The 14,476-nt window shown below is 47.7% G+C and overlaps 1 long non-coding RNA gene across 1 annotated transcript; it reads left to right on the top strand.

Annotated features, from left to right (window-relative positions):
- Nucleotides 1–3,247: 3,247 nt before the first annotated feature.
- LOC142069418 (uncharacterized) lies at nt 3,248–12,107 on the top strand. The gene is made up of 3 exons (XR_012665241.1): nt 3,248–3,319; nt 6,245–6,468; nt 12,027–12,107. It is a non-coding gene; the product is annotated as an uncharacterized LOC142069418 (long non-coding RNA).
- Nucleotides 12,108–14,476: the final 2,369 nt, after the last annotated feature.

Raw genomic sequence — 14,476 nt, forward strand, 5'->3', positions numbered from 1 at the left:
GTTAATCACAAAAATGGCATTAAAATCACCTAGATGCATCCTTAATCTCTCCTGGCCCAGCTGCACAGAGCCAGGAGGGAGGCTTGGCTGTTGCTGGGAGATGCTAAACAGGCAAAGGATACCAGCAGATTCTGCCTGCCTGCATGGTCCTCCTGCTTAGTGGGAGAGAGATGCTCCAGCAATTAACGAGGGATTTCCCAGCAGCCACTAAGTGGAGCTGCAGCTACTTCCTTTGCAACAGCATCGCAGCAATAAACCTTGGTGGTGGTTTGACAAATTGGCTCACATGCCATAGTAATTAACATCAAAGGCCATGGATTAGGGCAGCATTTGGGTCCTCAGTATTGTGACACGCATCATACGCAGGGGGCCTGAATAGGAGGCATTTACATCCAGAGTTTGGAGTCGAATACAATTAGAAATGTCATTGCCCCTCAAGTTACAGTAAGGTCTTGGATCTGCCCTGTGCTCTTGAGGGCATGAACACAAAGACATTGCTAATACACCTGGTGCTTGGACAGGAACCTCCCCAGGGACCTTCAAGATGTACAGAGTGGGTTTGATTTTCTGTGGCCTTCAGATTCTGGGCTGTTACTGGAGTGAAACAGCTCCCAGCACATGTTACAGCAGCTCCCTGCTTATGGGCAGCAGCACAACATGGGACATGTATAGCCCCCAGGTAGGGCCCTCCCACCTCTAACACCCCCCCACACCCCCCGTGCCAGGGCTTGGCAGCATGTAGGGCTGTGTGCCTGCATTGGGGCATTTTCCCTGGGCCACTTCCAGGCCCCTACATGGCACTGGAGCAAGGGAAGGACAGAACTTGGTCCAATACATCCACTGATGCACTGGCTTGCAGTTCGTTCCTGAGGGCAGTTTCAGGCATTGGTTTTCACCGGTACAGCCCCTTATGGTTTAGGCCCTGGCTCCCTTAGAGGTGTCCCTCTGTGTTTGTGCTGAAGTCTGCGGGTGCACTTGAGCTCACAGCCCCCACCCGAGCTTCCTCACTGAAAGGCAGGCCCTGTGCTCTGCTCAGCAGCTCCCCACCCTAGCCTGCAGCCCTTGAAGGCACGCTGCCGTGCCCTGCTATTGAGAGACGCCTGTCCATGAAAGGAGAGTTCGGGTTTGCAGAAGCCCTTTCAGGCATGGGGATTTTTATAGGGGGTTGACTTTAACTGATGGGGTGTTGCTCCGAGATCCTGTTTAGCGAGATTTAGAAGCAATTTCAGATAGATGCCTTGACCCTCAGAAACTCCCCTGCTCCTCCAGACACCCCACACACCGACCCTTCCACACACATGGACATTACTTGATAGCGGGGAGCAAACATGGAGAAACTCCCTCTTTTCATGCTGCTTATCCTCTTCATCGGGTCCTAGCCTGCATTCCTTGCACAACCAAGGATCCCACTGAAATCAGCAGTGAACAAGGGCTGCAGGATCAGACCCACAGGATTAATTCAAATAAAATAGTGGGGAAGAAAAGCTCAGATAACTGCAAATAGATGATGGATGTAAACTAAACGTTCTCCTTGAGACACGGGTGCATTGTCCTTATACTGCCTCCATGACCCTGCCTGGCAGAGCAGCAGTGAAAGCGTTTTCCTTGACAGTTTGTTTAGGAATTAGCTTCTTGCACATCTGGCTGCAGAGGTCAGCTGCAAAAAGACATGATCCGGTTAGTGCTGATTCCCCAGCCTTGTTGAGATTTTGACCTTGAAGCTGCCAGGCTTGTTATTTTTAAAAGGGTTTTTGCGGTGTGTGTGATTTTGTTTTAACCCAATTGCTAAAGACGTACAACGGCAGCATATTACCACGTCGGTTTCGTGTCCGGCACACATGGGGGGTTACATAAAGCAGATTAATGGGATAGCAGGAACAGAAAGAAATACGTTGGGCCATGTGATGAGAGTTGCGTAGGAAGGGATGCGGCAGGAGGAGCCCGTCAGGTACCAGATCAAAAATATGGCTGGTCTGATGGTTTGGATGATCTGAGTTGAGCCAAAGCAGTTCCTGGAAGTGTTCAGCTATTCCTCTACATTCCTTGTTTCAGGATGTTTCATATATTCTTTTCTCTTGCTCCTAAATCAGCGTGAGGTCATGTGTGCTTGGCTGATTTCTCTAAAGCCCTTCCAGAGCTGAATCAGAACCAGGCTAGATGTGAACAGAGAATTTCAGTCTGCAGGGCCCTCAGCCCAGGAGCATTGAATTAGTCCATTTATTATATACTTCAAACAGGAGAAATAATATGAACTCTTCCATTTTCAACTTCCCTGAGTTTGGTTGGTAGGGTGGGGGCAGAATGGGAGGCACAAGCTAGAGAGCGGGCAGGGAAGCTTTATATTTTGGATCCTGGTGACCTAATCTACCAACCTCCTGTTTCCACCCTCCTGCTAAAACAAGTCACTACAATATGTCTAGCACTCAGAGAGCTCAGCAGCTCTCACCTGGGGAGGTGCCTCTCTACTGCTTTGGGAAGGTGCGGCTGGAGTCTGACCCGGAAGTGTCTAGATCAGAAAAGGAATTCGGAGGGGAAAGATTTGTACGGTTCACAAGATTTCCGGTGTTTGTTTGGTTTTTTTCAGTCTCCTGTAACAACAACGGCAGCTGCTCAGCTTCCTTTCTAGATAAACTTCTTCCTGTTACCCAGCATGCTTATTATCTACTACAGACAGACTGGCAAGAGTAACCGGAAAACTGATACCTTATCTCTACCTCTGAAGGAGCTTATTGAGGAGTTGGAATGTGTTGCAATGGTAATTGATTGTATAAATACAAGTGATATATATATATATGGATATGAGGCTACACCTTTGACAGAGACAGCACCTGCTAGACAGGAACCAGGCTGTAGGCACCAGGGTTTGTGCCTACAAAAAAACCACCATTTAAAATCAGAGTCAGAAAAGCAGCGGCTCAGGCTTAACAGCTGATTGGGGGTTGGCAATCAGGACTCCTGGTTTCTATTCCCAGTTCTGCCACTGCCTTGCTGTGTTGTTAGCCAAGTCTTGACCCCTTTGGGCCTGGGTTTCCCCATCTGTGGAAAAGGATTCACCATACATACCTGCCTTGCAAAGGATGTTATGAGGATGAATTAGTTTGTTTGAGTGGGGGTTTTCCATGAAATGTCTTTAGTCTGGGTGTGGATTTAGATCAAGGTAATATGTAAACACAACAATAAGAGTAAATAGGATTTTCAAGCTAATAGACTAGTTGAAATGAATGGACTCAGCAGTGAAGGCAGGCTGTGAGAGCTGAACCAGAACTGATGAGTGACCGGAGTCAAGCAGTGCTGCAGCACTTCGCTCATTTCCCTCTTGGTAAGTTACAGACATGACTGTAGCAGTTGCAGTAGCCCTGTCTTGGTGGTGATGAAAGAGGAAGGAACAGAACAAGCCAGCTTGGCAGGGGGGATGAGGGTAACAGCTGCTGGAGGGGGGTGGGGGTGGGGGTGTCTATTTTGGTCCTGTTCTGGTTGGGGAAAATAGACAAGAGGCACTTGTGAAATGTCGGCTCTTGGGGTCAGCCTTGAGGAGGAACCTGATAAATAATCAGCACTTCCACTTGCCTGCAATTTAGAAAGCTGGGGAAGGTGCAGAGATGGAGCTGGGTGAGCCTGGATCAGCCAGGCAGGGTAATTCCAAATGGCCAAGGGAGCAAGAAGCCCTTTTGCCCAGGTCACTTTCTAGGGCCGTCATTCAGTTGTGCTGCCTAGCTGCAGCTGTTATGACTGCATTGTCTTTGACCGTATCTGGACCAACTAGTAAGGAGACTTGGATATTGACTGTAACGTTGCTATCTGTCTGTAACTGCTACTGCGTCCCTACCTGTACTAGTAAGTCACCCTGCCTACGTGTGCAATATACCAGCACTTGAGACTTCCACCATACTGACTCTAGAGACTAAGGCCCACATCTTCAAAGGTCTTATGCTCTTAGCTTTCATTGGGAGTTAGGAGCTTAAATACCTTTGAGGATCTGGATCTGTGACTAGAACTGCTCTTCTGCCTATACTTGCACTCTCATTGTAGTTGCCAGAGTAACAGTGCCTTGAAAAGATACTGCTACTACTGATGACTGGATCTGCAAAATAATCTGTTCCACATCATTGGCATAGGAATTTCCAAACCAGATCAGACTCTGGCTCTCATAGTTCAGTAATCGTGTCTCTGACAGTGGCCAGCACCAGCAGTTTCAGAGGGAGGTGCAAGAAACCTTGCAGTCAACTGATAGGGGATAATCTACCGCACATGAAGGTCTCATCCTACTCCCTAACAGGGCCTGTTTTAAACCCTGAAGTTTGAGGCTTTATATCTTTTCCAACACTCTCGTTTTGCATTAACAGTTAAAACCCCGGCTGTTTCTGCTATCTCTACGAACATCTGAACCGTCTCTGAATCATGCTAAATTCTTGGCCTCAGTGACATCTTGTGGCAATGAGTTCCAGAGTCTAATTACATGAGTACTAGATCCCTGACCACTTCTGATGATGTATGTGTCACCACAGGGGGATTATGGTCATATGGACCAGGCGTGACAGCTGCTAACACAAACACCTAAAGCCAGCAGCACTTATTTCTGCCCGCCACTGTAATCTGATCACTCCTGGGATGGGGTTGCGAAGTGAGGGCGTTGAGTAGGGGCTAGCTGCCACCAATGATCTCTATCTTGTTGACAGCCTCAGTGGAGTCTAATGATTGAACAGGCCATGGAGGCTGAATTCCTCTTTTCCCCCAGCAGAAGGTAGAAGCACATTAGCAGGGCAATGTGCCATACATTGATACCTGTGGATAAAGGGAAGGCTTCAGTTTGCAGGGCTGTCAATCCTGCTGCTTTTGCCAGCGCTATATTCACTTAAGAGTTGGGAGGGAAAGCAATGCATTACTGTAATCAATTCTGCAAGCCAGCTTGCCTGTCCGTGGACCAGCTGTAGCTATATTTGCTTAGCAGCTTTGTTCCTTTATTGGCTATTGTTTTTGGAGGCTTTCCAGTCCACTGGAGATTGGGATAAACCCTTGTGCTGTTTCCACCACTTGTATTCCTGTAAGCAGACATCGCTCCCTGGATCAGGACAGAGCAGCCTCTGCGCCTGGCTGGCTGGGGAAGGGCACCGTGCAGCCCAGCTCTGGCACGGCATCACAGTTCTCTCCGTCAGTGTTTTAAGAAAAAAAAATGTGAAGGAGTGTTAAAAATCTAACCAATCCACCCGGCATCTGCATCTTGTGATCCTGAAACCCAAGAGCCTCCCTGACTCAGCAGGTTAATAATAACCCCCTGGCTGTCTTCCCAGGGCAGCGACTGCCAGCCCCAGCTTCTCCTTCCTCTCCTCTGGGACAAGGCAATGCATACGCCAGGCAAGGTTAGAGGTTCCTGCCCACCTCCAGGCCCCTGGGCATTGTAGTGTAGCCAGTGGGCTGCTGGCTTTCCAGCGCTGCATGGGCCGAGCCCTAGCGGATGTGTGTGGTGGCACGAGTTATTGGAGGCTTTGCTAGTCAGGGCTCCAGAGAAGATTTGAGGGTCCATCTGTGCCCAGCAACCCTAATGAGGAGTCACTCTTGAAATTCATAGCACCAGGATCTGTGCCTGTGAGAACACTGTGCAGCCCAACTCACTGCTTTGGGACCTAAGGGGTTTTGGCTAGTGAGGTCACAGGAGCAGAACAGGGTTCTTGGGCCCCTGGGTCTCCCCTCCTCTGTCTCTGTGCATCCCCTTGCAGGCAGGGCCATCTCTAGCCATTTTGGTGCCCTACGCAGCCCCCTAGCCTCCGTGGGGGGGAGCTGACCCCAGGCCTCCACGGGAGGGGGCAGGGGGGAACCTCCCCTGTCTCCAGCCCGCTCTGCTCCCCTGGCTCCCAGCCTTGGGGGGGCAGAGGGGAACCGGGGGGCGAAGCAGGCTGGGGCTGGGTTGCTCCACTTACCAGGTGGTGAGTGCAGGCCTGACCCCTGCAGCAGTCCTCAGGGGAGTGGGGGTGGGGCTGGGGCGGAGCAGGGGCGAGGGTAGGGCGGACAGGGTGGGGGCTTTGGGGAAGGGGTGGGGTGGGGGTGGGGCTCGGGCGGGGACCATGGGGAAGAGGCGGAGCAGGGGCTGCAGCAGCACACAGCTGTGCAGGGCAGCAGGAAAGGTGGTACCCCAAATTTCCTGGTGCCCTACGCAGCTGCATACTTCGCATATGAGTAGGGACAGCCCTGCTTGCAGGGCCTTGCTGTGTTCGTGCCCCTCACACCCTCCCTTTGTATCTGTGACCAGGAGAACAAGACAGGCAAATCTTAGGCCCTGGTGCAGGCATGACCCTGCTGTTACCCGTGTGAACCTGGCAGGAGGGGATGTTCTTAACAAGACCAAAGCAACAAAGACCAAAAAGCCCTGGCTCTACTCCTCCAGCTGTGGGGAGATGACGTAACCTGGGGTTGGGATACTCTGGCTCTAAGCCCCAGGTGAACACAGTCTACTGAGGCACCTGTATTCCCCAGGTAAGTATTGTACTGGGGGTTGTCACTAACAGCCTCACCGATTTCTTGGCCTATAGAAATATGGCTATATCCTAGGGAAGCCCATTGCCAGCCTGTGCCTCCAGTTTGCACCCACGCTTTGCCCATTTTCAGGTGACATGGACTCCAGTGAATCAGGTCCTATCTACAGGGCACAGAGACCCAGTTACCCCATCATCGCATTCATGGGCAGACAGCACCGTTCAGCCTGGCAGTGAAGAGCACATTGTGATCAGGCCCCAGCCCTGTGTTAAGGACTTTGGCTTTGAAGGGCTGCAGCATGATTTGGTACTGTGGCTCAGTCTGGTCCAGGCAGCAGGAGAGCCCATCCTGTTGGTCCCAAGCTCCCTCGACCCATTGGATTTGAATAGCAAAGAGGAAGCCTGGCTTGTGCCTGGTTACACAACCATCCTAGCAGCTGGAGCTCTGATTTCTTTTCTTCCCCTTTTCTGTTTTGCCCTCCCCGCTCTGCGTTCCTCTTTTCCGCTCTCCCTCTAAGTATTTTACAACATGAGGGCAGGAGGGGGGGGGCAGGAGCTTAGGCTGCAAACCACAAACAGGAAAGGAACAGTAACCTCCTCCTAACCCCTTACGCAACGGAGATGAGGTCTGCACCATCTCCAGTACCTGACGGAGGGCATTATTAGTCACATGCGGCTAGGAATAGAGCCCAAATCTCCTCACACTCTCCCCGCCCAAGCTGTCAAGGTTCCTTCCCCACTCTGAACTATAGGGTACAGATGTGGGGACCTGCATGAAAAAACCCCTAAGCTTATTTTTACCAGCTTAGATTAAAACTTCCCCAAGGTACAAACTATTTTACCTTTCACCCCTGGACTTTATTGCTGCCACCACCAAGCGTCTAACAAATATAGAACAGGGAAAGAGCCTGCTTGGAAACATCTTTCCCCCCAAAATCCTCCCAAACTCTACACCCCCTTTCCTGGGGAAGGCTTGATAAAAATCCTCACCAATTTACATAGGTGAACACAGACCCAAACCCTTAGATCTTAAGAACAATGAAAAAGCAATCGGGTTCTTAAACGAAGAATTTTAATAGAAGAAAAAGTAAAAGAATCACCTCTATAAAATCAGGATGGTAAATAGCTTATAGGGTAATCAGATTCAAAACATAGAGAATCCCTCTAGGAAAAACCTTAAGTTACAAAAACAGGAATATACATTCCATTCAGCACAACTTATTTTATCAGCCATTTAAACAAAACAGAATCTAACGCACATCTAACTAGATTGCTTATTAACCCTTTACAGGAGTTCTGACCTGCAGTCCTGCTCTGGTCCCGGCAAAGGCAACACACAGAGAGAACCTTTGTTTCTCCCCCCTCCAGGTTTGAAAGTAACTTGTCTCCTCATTGGTCATTTTGGTTAGGTGCCAGCGAGGTTATCCTAGCTTCTTAACCCTTTACAGGTGAAAGGGTTTTTCCTCTGGCCAGGAGGGATTTAAAGGTGTTTACCCTTCCCTTTATATTTGTGACACAAACACAATGCCCTTTCCAGCCCAGCAAGCCCGTGCAGGCTGCTGTACCACTCTGCAATGTTCCGGCTGTTTGCTGCGCTCTGCTTTCTGAAGAGGAGACCTCTTGGCCACAGCAGATGTTCCCAGCAGCCATTGCTCATGGGGATTGTTTAGACTCTCAGTGAGCCTCATGCCCCCTTTTGTTTCCTGACCCTCCCCTGTTCCTTTCCTTTAGTTTCTGATTCTCAGCCTCCCGCCCCCCCCCCCCCCAACCCACTTCCCTGTGGTTGGGGCAGGTGCAGGGGAAGAGGGCAACAGTGGGTTTTAAGTCCCCTTTGTGCTGCCTGTATTCTGGGGCCTGAGCAGCCCCCAATGAAGTTAGAGCAGCTCCAGGGCTGCTCCAATTTATCTCCTGTCTCTGCCCCATGGGCTTGTGAGCACAGCAGATCCCAAACGCAATGTGTTCTGGCCTCAGCCTTGACATGACTGGAGCAGGGCTTACACCAGCTCTACATTGCCTGTACTAAGGTAATTTCTTCACCTATAGGGCCTCTTTACAGTAACAGCATGGTGTAAGGGGGCCTTACAATGACCGAGAATCCGACCCAATAGCTTCGTCCTGCCCTTCTGCTCCCCTGCTTCTCTTCTGCCTCCCTGTCTTGCTATTCCTGCCACATCTTCCCCAGTCTCTCTCAGCTTCCCTTCCTCTTCCCTCTCGCATCTGTCTGCTCCCAGTTTCCCTTTCCTCCTCCTCCCTACCCCTTGGGCACTGCCCCCGCTCTCTGCCTCGCTGTTCTGCTTTTCTCTCCTTCTCCTGGGCCTCTCTAGGACAGGATTTCCCAGAACACTGACTCAGTCCTAAGGTGAGCAAAGGGTCTTTGGTGCCCTCACACTAGCCATTTCAACGGCTCCCTCCTCCAAGCCAGAAATCCCTGGAGATACCACTTCACTGACTCATGGGGTATCCCCTCAGGCACTCTGGTATTTGAAGCTGTGGCCGGGTATCTGAGGCTAGCTGAGGTAGGTGCTTTTCGGCAGTGTCTACTGCTCCCACGCACTGCTGCAGGCCCCCCACAAATGCCACCATGCTGATGTGGTTATAGAGAGGCTTCCCCTCGGAAAGGGAGGGCGGGAGGCTGTGCCACACCATGATGTGAACATAAAAATCCTCAAGGCAGGCAAGCCCCATGTGGGTCTAGTAGCTGTAGCATGTTGGCTACATTTAGACGATAATGCAAACCCCAGAATGCTCTACAGAGTGTGAAGCGGCAGGGATGGGGATTACAGTCTCGAGCACCTGCCTCTCCCTTTGACTTCAGCTAGAATTCTGGAAAATAGGTGCAAACCCAGTGGCACTTTGGGAAACACTGACTCCATTGGCTGGGCTTCTGGGTAGTGTTTACCTGTGGAGATGGACATAAAAGCCTTTCCTTCACGCCTATCCTCCAGAAATCAACACCCTACACCAGTGGTTTTCAACCTTTTTTTGGTTGTGAACCCCTAACATATTTTGAATGGAGGTGTGGACCCCTTTGGAAATTTTAGACTGGGGTCTACAGACCATGGGCTGAAAACAACTGTTCTATGGTAATGACAACCTTCCACAGACTCTTTAGACATAGTCCGCGGACGACCACAGGTTGAAAAACCACTGTGCCAGATCCAGCCCTGATGGCTAATGATGCAGGCTGAACTGCTAACTTTCTGGGTTATTTTGTGTGCTCTTAGGATGTGATCCCAGCCACCTCTTTATGGATGGTTTTTGTCACACAGTACCCTCTGGTGGGGAAAGTGTGCACATGTCACATAAATAGACACTAGGTATCCAAATCCCACATCCATTGATGTGACATCTCTTGGAAATGGTGTATTAAGGTGTATTTATTTATTGATGACTTTATTGATGACTTTAACAAAAATGTGTACATCATATTTTCTCTCATATACACACAAATTATATGTATTGGGCTGCATCCTTGACCCCCCTCTTTCATGTGTCACTTGTCTTCCTAGAGGGGGAGTTCATCCCTGCACTGTTGTCAGAACATGGCCATCAGGGAGCCATTGCATCTCTCCACTTCCAAGGTTGGCGGGGGTAGGTCAGCCTCAGGCTCAATTTAGGGCAGCCCTGAAAGTTACCCTAAATTGCACCCCAGCTGCAGAGTGCAGAATAGCTGGGGCATAAGAATGTTCTGGCCATTCCCCCTAGAGCCCTTATGGCAGAGGAGGGGGCAGAGTTGGCTCTGCAGCTCCCACAGAAGCCCTTTTGTGCCCAGATTATTCCTTGTTGGTCCTAGGCAGCTGCCATGCAGCCCCTTTATGCCAGTGCCAAAGGGGCTGCAGGGCAATAGTGAATCTTACCCTTAGATTGTAAGCTCCTTAGGGCAGAGACTGTTTTTGTGGCTGTATACAACTGGGAGTATCAGCAGGCACGATCTTTAGAGATTGCATTAATTAAGGAAACACTGAGTTTGGAACAGAAGCTTACTTCTCACTTTATTAAAAGTGGACAGGTTGTGTGTCATGGTACAAAACTATGGCTTCAAGCATTCCTTTTTAAAACATTTACAAAAAATGACTTACAAATCTGAAAGTTCCAAACAAAGATCTTTGCCTTGGGTTTCCTGAAGTGAGTTCTGTACATCAGTCTTGTCCTTGTGTACATGTAAAATCACATGCTGTCTGAGGTGTGATTGCCTACTTGAGGCCATGATTTACTATGTTGTAGAACACTGAAATGATGCTCAGCTTCACCCCTTTGGAAAGCAGCCAGCGTTCACGCTGGCTGAGTGAACTGAGATATTTCTGTATGGACTTCAGTGATCTTTCTGTAAGCTGACAGCTGGCTTGCGAGAGATGAGGCTGAGTAATCAGTTGATCATGGTTGAACTTGAAAGCCTACACCTGAAGGAAGTCTTGAACTTTTGTTTCTATTGCATTTGGAGTTATGAGAGTTTCAAGATTTTGAATAATTTTGTAGCCTTTTTGTTCACATCTTGATTGAATACTGGCCATTGTAAAATCAGTTACTTATAAAATTCCTTTGCTGAATTTGGGAAACAGGGTTCATGTGTCCTTATTTACATTTTCTTGGGAACTTGTCCCTGGAAGCTCAGGCATTCCATCTATCTCCAACTTTACTGGTGGATTTGCTCCCAGAATAAGTCATAGCTTTTATCTGATTGGATGGATTGAACTAAACTAAGTGTTGTTTTCATACTAGATTGGCCTTCTGTTGATTAAATGTCTGACCTTTGCAGAGTTTCAGAAAGTTTCTCTATCATGTTTAGGACTTTCTGACCTAGTTCAAATACCAAACAGGTAGCTAAACTTTTCCATTTGAGCTGCTATGCCAACGATTTAAGATCTTATTTCAGTATCTTTTTTGTTGCATCCTTCACAACTTCCCAAGTTGCACACAATCAAGGTAGGTCTCAGAAACTGAAGCCAATGCTTCTTCGTGGAGAGTCCATCTTCTTGGACAGAGGACACAGATACCTAGTGGTGTATTTAACATTTCATGTTTTGTCCTGAAATATTGCAATTGTTTGGGTGATTTATTTATATTTTTTGTAAGCAGTTCCAAGAATATCTCTTAGAAAAGCATTTTGAATAGTGTCCTGCCATGCCAAATTCAAAGCATGTCCAAAGCAGTGAGTATATGTAGCTTGGGGTTCCCTCTGGTGCACTCTGCTTGCTACACTTGATACTCAGCTAAGCTTCACAGTCATAGCATTGCCTGTGACAGTTGTTATTCCCCAGAGTTAGACACAATGATATATAGCTAATTACTGATATGATTACCTCAGTGGATGTACAGGCCATATTGTTCATGAAGAGTTGATTGTACAAGCCATTCGTGTCATCACCCACATAACAGGCAAAAGCCAATTGCTTTTTGTTGAAGAATGTTATTTAATTTACCATAATTGTATAGCCTTGATCCTTGTATAGCACTTCCCAGAAACTCCCTCAGAAATCCCCCTCAATGCCATTGAGACACAATTTCCATTGTTTCATTTTGAATAACTGGACTTGTGAATTTCTCTTCACTCTTTTTCAGCTACTTTGAAGTATCGATCATAATCTGCGGCAAACAAAGCAGATTAATAAAGTTGCAGTCAACCTCTCCACTTAAAGGTATATTTTCAGCTCGTTTAGTATAATGGCCTCTCAGTGCAAGTCCTTGGCTGGCAAGACATGTACTACTATAATTTTCATTAGGATCTTCCTGTTTTCTTCTGAGAGAACTGAAAACTTAGCATGTCACCAGCATTCTTTGTGGTCATTTGACACACTTCAGCTGCTTTGTGGTGACACAGAGAAGCTTGGTGCCTCTCAAATTTGTCTCGAGTCTTTTTCCAATTAGGAAATTCAGACTCAGTGAAAGTTTCACCTGCGCACTTAGTCAAAAGTATTTTGCATCTAAAAGGCTTACAACAGACGCAACAAAGTGCTTTATCACTAGCTTCAAAGTAATGGAGCTGTTGATAGGCATCAACCAGGACGAGCAGGAAAAATGGCCCTGTTTTCTAAAGCAACACATGAGGAAAGACTTGTGTCATGAAGTGGTTGACCAGGTGTCTCAGAAGTACCAACAGTATCAGGTAACTGGCATTTGGTTCTTGTTGAGGGGGGTGAAAGAGATAGGTCAGTGCTATAACTGCAGGAGTAGATTCACTTGTTGGAAGCGTAGTAGCTTCCTCCTGTTTAATCAGCCATGTTCCAAGTGATTTCATGTTAGCACCTTGAAAATGGACACTTGGGTTTTGTGCTTTGCTCAGTCACTGCTCACTTAGGAAGAATGGTGTGGGGTTGCAGAATTAAAAAACATACTCTGGCAACCTCAAACATTGAGCTGCTGCCTTGGTTTTATACAGTTGCTTTCTTTATAAGGCAGTCTAGAATGTCGTAGAGTGAAGAAAGGGAACAGCCAACAACTGATCTGTGGTTTACACTGGGAAATAATTGCTTTTATCTTTTGCTTTTGTAACTGTAACATGCTGTAGGGGATACGCAGAGTTGGGAGCCACTGTGTTACCCTTCTGCCTCAGCAAGCATGTGCTTTGCTGGAGATTAGATTAGGTGTTAGTTAGCTCCCTGCCATGCCAATCTGTCTTTCTCGTCAACAAACTCCTCATGCCTCTCACTGCCCAAACCTTGCCTAGTAGTTAACAGTTGTGAATTCCAGTCCTGAGCTCCTCAGAGATGTTTCTGGTCATTCACAGGAGGTATTGAGTTTGCTGCTCTTTTAAAGAGTCAGTACATTACAGCTTATTAACTTAACTTGGGTAAATACACACTTCCCTTCAAGCACAGCACTGAATTGGTTTATAGTCAAAAATAAAACAAGTTTATTAACAGAGGGACATAGGCTAAAGCAATGGTTCTCAACCTTTATTCATTTGTGGACCCCTAAAAATTGTCAAATGGAGGTGCAGACCCCTTTGCAAATCTTAGACATAATCTGTGGACCACAGGTTGAGAACCACTGGGCTAAGGGATACCGAGTAGCAGGAGTAAAGGTAGAAATAGTTACAAACAAAAGTGAAAACACACATCTCACTGACTAAAACAACCTCACAAGATGCAATCTGTGGTTAAGATGGTTTCTCTCACCCCCAGTCTCCTTTCCAGCCTGGCCAGGATTCATCAGAGATCAGGTCACTTGGTTCCTTTGTTTCCTAAGGTGAAGGATCAAGATGGAGTCTCTCTCTGTTCCTTATATCTCCAAAGGGAATGTCTTTGTCCTACAAGTCAGGAAGCCCTCTTGGGTGCTCAGGTTGGCTCTGCTTGCTGTGTCCCCCAGGGAGCTGACCCCATGTCAATTTTGAAGTCTCCTGTGATTTTACAATGCCCATGTCTTTCCTACAACCGTCAAGGCAAATGAATTGTTCATTGTCCGTATCTCCAGTCACATCTGGCTCAGTTAGCCTGTAAGCCAGAGATGTTTGCCTTCCCCTTTGTCTTGAAAAAAACTGATATGCCTCCTTTGTCTGTTTACAGTCTCCAAAACATAATATCAATAAGTATTAATAATTTCATCTACAATGTTTTTACAAACATTTCACAAGGATATTAATGACCAGTGTGGTATTCAGAGTAACAGCCGTGTTAGTCTGTAAGGTGTCACAAGTACTCCTTTCCAGTGTGGTATTAGTTTTATAATGATTCATTACACGACACCTTTCAGATATAAATTATAATAACAGGGAGTTGGGGTACACTGAGCTGGTCAGCCCAGCTGAAACTCACTGCTACATATGAGCCCCTTGCCTTCTGGCATAGGGATGCTCTTCAGGTCACAGTGACTCCCCTGGTTCATCTCTCACCCAGTGACTTCAGCAAGGAGAAGATTACAAATCAGGTGGCAGCTGGAGGCCCTTTGACTCCCAAACACGATGGAATTGGGGTCAGAGGTTGCCAAAGGACAGCCAAAAAATTCTGGACTCCATGATGCCTCGTCTCCCCCTCCCCCATGTGAAAAGAGCACATAGAACTTCCCATTCTCTG

Source organism: Caretta caretta, chromosome 16, assembly GCF_965140235.1.
Source record: "Caretta caretta isolate rCarCar2 chromosome 16, rCarCar1.hap1, whole genome shotgun sequence".
Classification (NCBI taxonomy): Eukaryota; Metazoa; Chordata; order Testudines; family Cheloniidae; genus Caretta; species Caretta caretta.